The sequence below is a fragment of the Hemitrygon akajei genome, unplaced genomic scaffold, assembly GCF_048418815.1.
Source record: "Hemitrygon akajei unplaced genomic scaffold, sHemAka1.3 Scf000080, whole genome shotgun sequence".
NCBI lineage: Eukaryota > Metazoa > Chordata > Chondrichthyes > Myliobatiformes > Dasyatidae > Hemitrygon > Hemitrygon akajei.
In genome coordinates this window covers 1,475,963-1,486,252 of record NW_027331966.1, presented here as the reverse complement: position 1 = coordinate 1,486,252, position 10,290 = coordinate 1,475,963, and the positions used below count along the sequence as shown (strand labels likewise).

The 10,290-nt window shown below is 46.5% G+C and overlaps 1 non-coding gene across 1 annotated transcript; it reads right to left on the bottom strand.

The window, feature by feature from the left end:
• Positions 1 to 1,457: 1,457 nt before the first annotated feature.
• Positions 1,458 to 1,540, bottom strand: trnas-gcu (transfer RNA serine (anticodon GCU)). The gene has a single exon. It is a non-coding gene; the product is annotated as a tRNA-Ser (tRNA).
• Between the last annotated feature and the right edge of the window lie 8,750 nt (positions 1,541 to 10,290).

The window sequence follows — 10,290 nt, the reverse complement described above, 5'->3', positions numbered from 1 at the left end:
AGCTCGAAGTAATCAAGGCGAAGACTATTTTCTAATCGGGACAAATCAGCAAAGAAGAGATGTGACATGAGTACGGAGACCCAGTGCGGACTCTCTAAAGTTTCATTGCCAGTTTGACGCGGTAGTGAGGAAGGTAAATGCAATGTCAGCGTTTATTTCGAGAGAAATAGAAAATAAAAACAAATATGTAATGCTGAGTCTTTGTTAGGTTTCGGTGAGACCGCAGTTGGAATATGGTGAACGGTTTGCGTCCCTTATCTAAAACGGATGTGCCGCCAAAGGTCAGAGTCCAGAGGTCGGTCAGGAGACTGATGCCAGGAAGAGAAGAGCTATATATGAGGAATATTTTAGCACCCTGGGCCTTGGTCGCTGGAATGTGGAAGAATGAGACTGGGATCTCATTGAAATCAATCGAATATTATCAGGCTGAATTAGAATGGACATGGAAAGTATTTTCATGTAGTCCTAGACTCGATGGCCAGCGGGCACAAACTCAAATAAGGGCGTCCAATTAGAAAAGGGACAAGAAGCAAATTCTGTAGCCAGAATGTTATGAATTTGTGGAATTTATTGCCACGGAAAGCCGTGAAGGGCAAGGAATTGGGTACATTTAAAGTGGAGGTTGAAGAAATGGACAGGTAGTAAGGGAGTCAACTGTGTCGAGGAGAAGGCAGGGGAATGGAGTTGAGAAGAGTGATATGTATGACCAAAAGACATAGGAGCAGAATTAGGCCATCTGGCCCATCGAGTCTGCACCGCCATTCAATCGTGGCTGATCCTTTTTTTTCTCTATTCTCATGAACTCCAGTTCCCAGCCCTCTCCCCGTAACCTTTGGTGTTATGTCCAATTAAAAACTTATCAATCTCTGCCTTAAATACACCCAACGACCTGGCCTCCACAACTGGATGTGGCAATGAATTTCACAAATTCACTACCCTTTGTCTAATGACATTTCTCTCCAACTCTGTTTTGAAAGGGCACCCCTCTTTCCTGACGTTGTGCCCCCCCTGTCCTAGACTCTCCCACCATGGGAATCCCCCTTTCCACATCTACTCTGTCTAGTCCTTCCAATATTCGAATAGTTTCAATGAGATTCCCCCTCTCACCCTTCTAAATTCCGGCGAGTACAGTCCCAGAGACATGAATCATCCTTGTGAACGTCCTCCCTGACTCTCCCCAATGTTAGTGCATATTTTTTTAAACTGAGGGACCCAAAACTGTTCACAATACTCAAGGTGAGGCCTCAGCCGTGATGGAATGGCGGAGATCGGTGAGCCGAATAGCCTAATTTTGCTCCTATATCTTGTGGTATCGCGGCCAAATTTGGTGAGAAATTAATGATGAATATTGCTTTTCATGATTCGCGTAACAAACCGTCTGGCGTCCCTGTGACAAAATCTGGATGTTTTAAAGTGACAGTGTTAAAGGTGGTCCCCCCCCCCGATAAATATCGGGACGACGAGGATGGGATTCGAACCCACGCGTGCTGAGCACAATGGATTAGCAGTCCATCGCCTTAACCTCTCGGGCCACCTCGTCTGCTTAAGGTTCACACATTTATGTTCAGATTCTCTGCCGATTTGCTTTGCTTGCCGTGCTTGCCAGAATTCATGGAAGTGGATAAGGACAGTTTAGAGAAATATGTGCCAACCACAGGAAACAGGGAAATAAATTTTCAATAGCTTTGTTATCATATTGTTCGACTTAATGTAAACAGATATTACAGGAATTTGCCATCTGGTTCGACAATGACGATATTCCGTGTATTGGGCAAATGCAATAACCCGATAACTACCGCATTGGAACGCGCTGAAGGCAACGTCCGCATTTGCGCAGCCGCTGATCGGAACACCCTAACGCTGAACCGACACAAACACATGGCCGCCCGGTTCTGGAATACCAAACCAACGGCTGAAATAGCTATAAAGAAATCAAGTTCACTGTCAATAATGTATTGAATGTGGTGGACCATTGTCACTGATTCCAATACCAGAATATAACTGCTGCAAAAGACAGTGGTGTGTGCCTTTGACAATTCCTTTCTGTGTGACAGAAATGGAATACTGAGCAACCCAAAGCAGGAATGCATGGAGAGATATTGGCACAACAAGGCACAACAATGGTCGAATGCTCACCTGGGATGAAATCACTGCAGGCGAGTACTTTTAGCTCGGTCAAGAAATCATTTTACAGGTGGAAACTCCTTGCAGGCAGTCAGCATGCTCCCCATTTCCCCCTTGGCCTTTCTAACAGAATACGGGCCGTGTGGCCTAATGGATAAGGTGTCTGACTTCGGTGCTTGACTGGTGGAGGTCATCAGAAGATTGCAGGTTCGAGTCTTGCCACGGTCTTTTTGACAAACTGGTGGATTCTGTTCACTCCCTGCAGCATGATTGTCCGCGTGGGGATTAATAGGAGTACTCCACCCTCGGGGGAAAACGTAATGCCTCGTCTTCGTTGTACGCAACATATAATATTAGTGTCTAGTCTGTGAAGTATTTCTGCAGACACTTTCATAAACAATTTGCTGGAGCTTCTCAGACCTTCGGGAGGAGCTGCTGCTGGGAAGGTGAAGTTTATTTCACATTCAGCTCCGTCTCCGAGCACACCTTAAAGGCAAGAATTCACCACCCAGCACTGAGGGTGATTTCTTCCGGTTCCACCCTCCTCCTCTCGGACACAGCACGCTAGTTATCTGCTTGTTGTGAATGTCTTCATCACTAATTCCCGAGCAGACATCAACCGCCTCAACATCAGGAATCTTCACCGCTTCTCGAACCTTACCCCCACTGAATTTACTGCCCTCTAATCTCTCAGCACCGGTCCCAAAGTTACCATCCAACCTGCTGACAAAATGCTGCTGTTGTAGAGTGACGGACTGACCTCTACCTGGCTGAGACTAGGCGGTAACTTTCACACACATCATGATCTCTACACCTCGAAGAATCCCGACTCCGGATCATCAGAGAACTGCATCCGGCATTATCACTGACATCATCAACTCCAGGAGAACCTCCATTCACTGTGGATAACTCGTGCTTCCATTGCCCTGAACTGTCCGCTTCTACCTCCTACTCATTCATAAGCCTAAATGTCCGGTTAGGCACATTGTCTCTGCCAGTTCCTGCCCCACTATCCTGTGTTCTTACAGCTCCAGTCCAAACTATGCTCCATAATTCAGCCCCTTCCCACCTACATTCACGAAGCTTCCTGGGCTCTCGATCAACTCACAAACTTTAGATTTTCATCTCCATGGATTTTCAGTCCCTCATCAAGAGGGCCTTAAAACTCTCCACATTCTAAAGGAAACAACCAACCAGCTTCCCTTTATCATCACCACCCTCCGTCTGGCAGAACCGTCCTCACCTCAACAGTTTCTCCTTCGGCTCCTCCCGCTTACTCCAAATTCAATGGGTAGCCATGGACACCCGCATGTGTCCCATATATGTCTCCCTTTTCGTTGCCTAAGAAAATCAATCTACCAAACCAATGTACCACACCTTCCCCGGTAACTCACCCCAGCTCTCCCAGCGCTACGTCGACCAATGTATTGCTGCCGCTCCTGTATCACACTGAGCTCGACAATGTCACCCCACTTCGCCTTCAGCTTCCACCCCGCCCGTGAACGTCCCACTCAATGCGAGCAAAGTAAAGGGAGAAGAAACCAGAGGTCCACGAGCCAGTCCTCATCGGAGGATCAGTGCGGGTGAGCAACTTTAAATCCCCGGGTGTTCCTATTTCACAGGGTTCGCCCTGGACCCATCACAAGTGCAAATGCGAAGTAAGCTCGGCGGTGCCTCTGGTTTCGTCGGAGTTTGCGGAGATCGGCAGGACATCTGGAACCTTGACACATTTCTGTAAATGTGATACCGAATGTATCGACTGGCTGCCTCATGGCTCGGTATGGGAACATCAATGTCAATGACGTAAGTTCCTACAGAATGTGGTGGGTTCGGCCCAGTATATGTCTGGTAAAGCTCTCCCACTATTGAGCACATCTATCTTTAGGGACTTTGCCATTGCTTACATGGTGGGTGGTGGGCGCTGATGATTTTTGCTGAAACGTTGGGGGGGGGGGCTATTGATACCTTTGTTGTTGCTTGTGCTGCTTTATTATTCCCCTCAACCCCCATTTTCCCGCCTTCTGCCTGTGACCTTTGACGCCCTGACTGATCAGAAACTTTTGCTATATAAAAAAAACCAATTGTTCCGCGTTTACAGCCGTCCATAGCAATGAGTTCCCGTAATGGCAGAATTTTATCCTCATCTTCCGTCTAAAGGGGCGCCCTTGTATTCTGAGGCAGTGCCGTCGGGTCCTAGACTCCCTCCACTATGTGAATTATTCCCACCACATCCATACTCCTCGCAGTCTTTCAATATTCTATAGTTGTCAGTAATATGCACCCACATTATAATCAAACGCTTCTCACACGTAATTCCTTTAATTTCGGATCACACCGTCCCCATTGCATCATCAATGGGGGACAGGAGAGGTTCCGAAGGATTGGAGGGTTGCCAGATGTTCTTCCCTTATTCAAGAAAGGGAGCAGAAATAGCCCAGGAAATTGTAGACCAGTGAGGCTTACTTCAGTAGTTGGTAAGCTGATGGAAAAGATCCTGAGAGGCAGTATTTATTGACATTTGGTAAGGCATAATATGACTAGGAATAGTCATCATGGCTTTGTGAAAGGCAGGTCGTGCCTTACAAGCCTGATTGAATTTTTTGAGGATGTGACTAAACACATTGATGAAGGTAGAGCAGTAGATGTAGTGTATATGGATTTCAGCAAGGCATTTGATAAGGTACACGGTGCACGGCTTATTGAGAAAGTAAGGAGACTGGGGATCCAAGGGGACATTGCTTTGTGGATCCAGAACAGGCTTGCCCACAGAAGGCAAAGAGTGGTTGTAGACTGGTCATATTTTTCATGGAGGCCGGTGACCAGTGGAGTGCCTCAGGGATCTGTTCTGGGACCCCAAGTCTTTGTGATTTTTATAAATGACCTGGATGAGGAAGTGGAGGGATGGGTTAGTAAATTTGATGATGACACACAGGTTGGGTGTGCTGTGGATAGTGTGGGGGGCTGTCAGAGGTTTACAATGGGACATTGATAGGATGCAAAACTGGGCTGAGAAGTGGCAAATGGAGTTCAAGCCAGATAAGCGTGAGGGGATGTTGCCGGAAGGGCGCTCTGTGACGTTCAGCCGGTAAGGAGCTCCATTCCGGATCTGCTGTCCGTGCTACTCCCATAGCGTTCGTCTCTCCCGAGGCTGCCCATAGGGATCTGTACACGAGCACCAGGACGCGTCTACGCACCGGTGGTCCTGCGAGCTACGTGTGCAGGAGCCAGACGTCCTCCCTGCCCCTTTGTAGTTCAGCCTGCGTCCAAAAGTAATTCAGTTTGCCTGTGTCGCCAGCGAGTAGACACTACATGAGGGCTTTCTGTCGGAGAGGGCTGTGCGCTGGCAGGGAGAGCTCTACACGTTCAGCTCTCCTTTTCTCCTCGCCGAAAGTGAGAGCCACAAACACTACCCACTATACTATCACACCAGACGCATCACAACAAACATAATGACGCCTATCTGTGACCGTCGTGAATGTCACCCCTCGGCGTCCTATGCAGCAAGGAGAAATCTCTCAGCTTACACAAACTATCCTAATATAATAAACGAGTGTTCAAAGAAATATTCTCATGAAACTTTCCCGGTATGTTTCCAGTCTCATGGCATCCTTCCTGTGCCCTTTTCTACGTGTATAACCGGTTTCAGCGAATATGCATTCTTCGGCTTGGTTTATCCAATTCTGCAAAATTCCCAGTGTCCTGCCATTTACTATGCAAGAACTGCCCTGCCTTAACTTTACAAAGTGCTACATTTTGTCAAATTAATTTCCACCTGCCAATCCTTGACCACTTTCTGAGTTGGTCTATTCGCTTCATTGTCCAAGACACCACCGACACTGATGTCATTTACAAATTTAGGAACCACCTGATTACCTCAAATTAGGCTCTGCCTGTTTAAATGCTGACAGATCCCAACACCCGCTTCCCCTCCTGTCACTCTTCCACCAACGCTGTTAGACTCAATGGCCTGCATTTTATACATCGTTGTTCCATTTGCTGTACAGATCAAAGACAGATCGTATTTAACCATGATGTGCGAGGTGATGCATTTTGTAGGCAAAAGTAAAGAGAGGGATGTCTACATTATTGATACGGCTTTAGGAATTTTGAGATTTGTTTATAAATCCAAAGATCCACGATGGCACTGGCGATACACGTGACGTATTGCCGACAGCTCGCAAAATGTCTAGATGTATTTCTTTTGAATCACTGTGGCTGCAATCTGAAGCCCCCTAATTTCCCTTTAAGAAACGTACTGTTGAGCTGTCCTAAATTAACCGGCAGAGTAACGAGCTGCTGAAGGACCAGATGGACTTGACTCTCGGGAATGCAGGTGCGGCACCTTTCAGCGATCAGCGAAGGTCAGCCATTAACATTGCCGGAAAAAAGGTCGGTTCGGAAGACTTCAAGCCAGACTAAATCGCCGGGCTATGAAGCATCCCCTGCCCGGCATCTTATTAGCCAAAGGCCAATGACTTGAAAACAAGATACATTATGTAAGCGCAACATTGCAGTTTCGGAGGGAAATGAGGGGCTGCTGTCTTCTCTGTTTCATGGAAACATGGCTCAGTTCGGTGGAACAGCCGGAAGGCTTCTCAATCCACCGTTCGGAGAAGATAAGAAGGTATTGTGGTGCTGGGGGGGGGGGGGGGGTGGGGGGTGGAACGGCGGTGTTGTTTCATGATAAATTCTTCATGCTGTCCGTATATAGCGGTCTTGCCGCACCCTTGTTCCCCCAATCACAACATCCAATGATTGAGTTCTGTCGGTGCTGCTTACCGAGAGCTTCTCCTCATTGATCCGGACGGCACTTCACATACCGCCAGAGCAGATGTTAAGCAAGCATACCATGTACTGAGTGCCGCGACCAGCAAGCAAGGAACTGCCTAACCTGATGACTTTCAAATCATTGCGGGGGTTTCTATCAGGCTTATTTAAGAAATTCTCGGCTTATTTGTCATCAGCACGTCATCCACAGTACCAGGGGCTCCCGCACTCTCGACCACTGTTGGAGCACGATCAGGAAAGCCTACCATTCCACCCCAAGACCATATTTCGGGGATTCTGAACGTCTGGTTTTCTTTCTCCTACCTCCATCCAGGCGGAGGGTGAGGAACAAGACACCAGATGTATCGGCAACAATATCGTGGGAATCGGAGGGCCGACTTCTGAACTGCTTCGAGGCGATAGACAGAAACAAAAATGACCCAGGACTCAGAAGAGAATCTGAATGTCACAATCTTTATAAAGACACTGGAGAACGAGTGTTACCCACTGATTCATTCAGAGTCCAGAGTGTTCCTTAAGCTGAAACACTGGGTGAACAAGAGATCTGCAAAGTGCTGTGCAGTAGATTTGTGACAATATTTATCACATTTATTCATTATGTAGTGTTCTCGCACAGGTGTAAAAGAACTCTGAACTAAACACCAAGCATAAACCAGTCAATGAGGCGGTCCCAGTAAGATTAACCGTTTACTGTTCACTCTTGCACATTAACGTATGGTGAAAACTGTTGATAAAACAATACAAAATATATACAGTATTTGTTTCCTTCTTGACATCACATTTACATCATAAATACTTGCAAAAGTAAAACTACAACAACTATATTACATTAAAGAGCAACATACAGTCAGAATCTACCTACGCCATCGACTGGCTTTAAATACATCAACACAAGCTATTCGCAACTCTTTAAATAACAAAAAACATAAACCTTATCGACCGTTATTACTTTTAACAGAATCAGCATTAGCATTTTTAATTCAACATATCGATTATCTTATTAACTTACGGCTTTCCTTCTCTGATCTTTCTAGTGCGTAGAAAGAAATCTTTTCTCGCGCTGATCCTGCACACATAAGCCCCCCTCCTTCCCGTTTCTCCAAACCGGTATGTTCCCACAAGACGCGGCGAAACAGGGTGTGACGTCATCGCATGCCGCGATATATCACAGACCACGAATTTACTTTAAACAACCTGAACTTTAACTAGAAAACGATTACAAACGAATTACTAAAGCGAAAATATAATAAACTAAACAAATGCCTTAAAGGCAAGACACTCCCCGCCTGGCCTTGTAAGGTCACTATGAACATAATACAAAACTTCAGTCTCTAAATCAGTCCTTAGGTAGAAGTAGAATGACTTCTGCAACTGGTCTTTGGTAAGTTTTCACATCACCTTGGTCAGAAGTTTTCAACTCAAACTTCCTGACATGTCCATCCCTACTAAGGAATGTGGCAGTGATTCTGGCCATTGGCCAGCAGTTACGGTCGATTTGCTTGTCCCTGAGCAGGACTAAATCTCCAACTTGAAGGTTCCTGCGGGGTTCTGTCCACTTTTGTCTGTGTTGCAACAAAGGTAGATATTCATGTCTCCAACTAGACCAGAAACGATTTGCAAGAGCCTGAACCTGTCTCCATTGCTTTGTGTACAAATCCTTATCAGAGAAGTCCCCTGGTGGAGGGGGATCTCCTGCCTTCTGCGTAAGGAGCATTGATGGCGAGAGTATGAAGGGGTTTTCCGAGTCAGAAGACACAGATAGAAGTGGTCGTGCATTTATAATGGTCGTGACCTCTGCCATTAGGGTGCACAGTACCTCGTGGGTCAGTCGGGCGCGTTGCTGCAGAAACATTGAATCAAGAATTCTTCTGGCGATACCAATCATCCGCTCCCATGCGCCTCCCATGTGAGAGGCGTGTGGTGTGTTAAACTCCCAGTTGCATCCCTGCTGACTGAGGTACTTTAGCACCGTTTTGTCCATCCCCAGCTCCTTGGACGCTCCAACAAAGTTCGTGCCGCAATCAGACCTTAACTGTTTTGCAGGGCCTCTTAGCGCAAAGAAGCGCCTGAGAGCGTTAATGCAGCTGGATGTATCCAAAGATTCGATGACCTCAATGTGTACCGCTCTTGAACTCATGCAGCTGAACATGATGGCCCTCCGCTTGCTCTCTGCTTGTCCTCCTCTGGTGCGTCTCGTAGTGATAGACCAGGGACCAAATACATGGAGCCCCACATATGTAAAAGGAGGGCAGGCTTCAAGGCTTTCTGGTCGGAGGTCCGCCATACGTTGAGCTTCCAACTTGCCTCGCAGTTTCCTGCAGGTTACACATTTCTGGAGATTACAACAGGACAGTGACAGGACGCAGAGCAGCGCTGAGAAGTTACCGATGGACTTCAACCCAGAATGTTACAGAGCGATTCACTTTTGGAAGATGAATTTGAAGGCAGAGGTGGTACTTTCTCCAGTCAACCGACGGCCGCACGTTAGTACGAGTTCCACAACGGAAACAGAGTGATGAGACTTTCTCCAATAAGCCGAGGCCCGTTCGTCGGTACGAGAACCACAATCGGCACGGAGCGGTGCACTGCAGGAGCAGAAGGAAGTGTGATTGACAGGTGAGTTTGACCACATCCGCTGTTCTGCACATACTCATAGTGACGCTCGAAAGGCAATATACCTGACAGTGAATCAGGAGAAAAAATATACAACTTCGTGGCAAATAATAGAACAGCCTCGGAACCTGCGGATAGTTCAGAGGTTTTACTTGCTACTTTGTTTCAGACAGAGAATGGATGGAGAAATAGCGGTGGAATTGTCGCAGGTTTGCGAAATTATTCAAAGTTAAATGGACTGCATCGCACGTCACGGGTATGTGGTGATCAAGTCATTGACTGGCAGAGGTCAGGTTCCTGCCAAACGGACCATATGTGCGCTGGAAAACATTGTTCTTCAAACTTTCCTCAACCCTCGCTAATCTCCCGAAGACACGCTCCCTTTTTGATCACAGATCTCTGGAATATCGCTGTGGATCTTTTAAATAGTTTCGAAGAAGATAAGTGCAGTGCATGTCATTGTAACATGTCAGCTGTCACTGTGATTTCCGACACTCACCCGAATGACTGGAAAGAACGAAAGAAAAGAATGAACGAATGTTCCCCTTTAATAAAGAAGTGTTCTGCATTTCACCTGCCAGAACAAACTCCTTCCCTCAATTTCAGAAGCGAATGTGCTCCGTCAAATGTCACAAAATAAATCTATTTCAAGATGAATGCCTACTTTAAGAATAACGCTGGTATAAAAATATCCAATTTAAATAGCTGAAGCAAGGTATCATGGAAAAAAACATGGAAAATTCACATCATTTTTTAAAAAGTTAA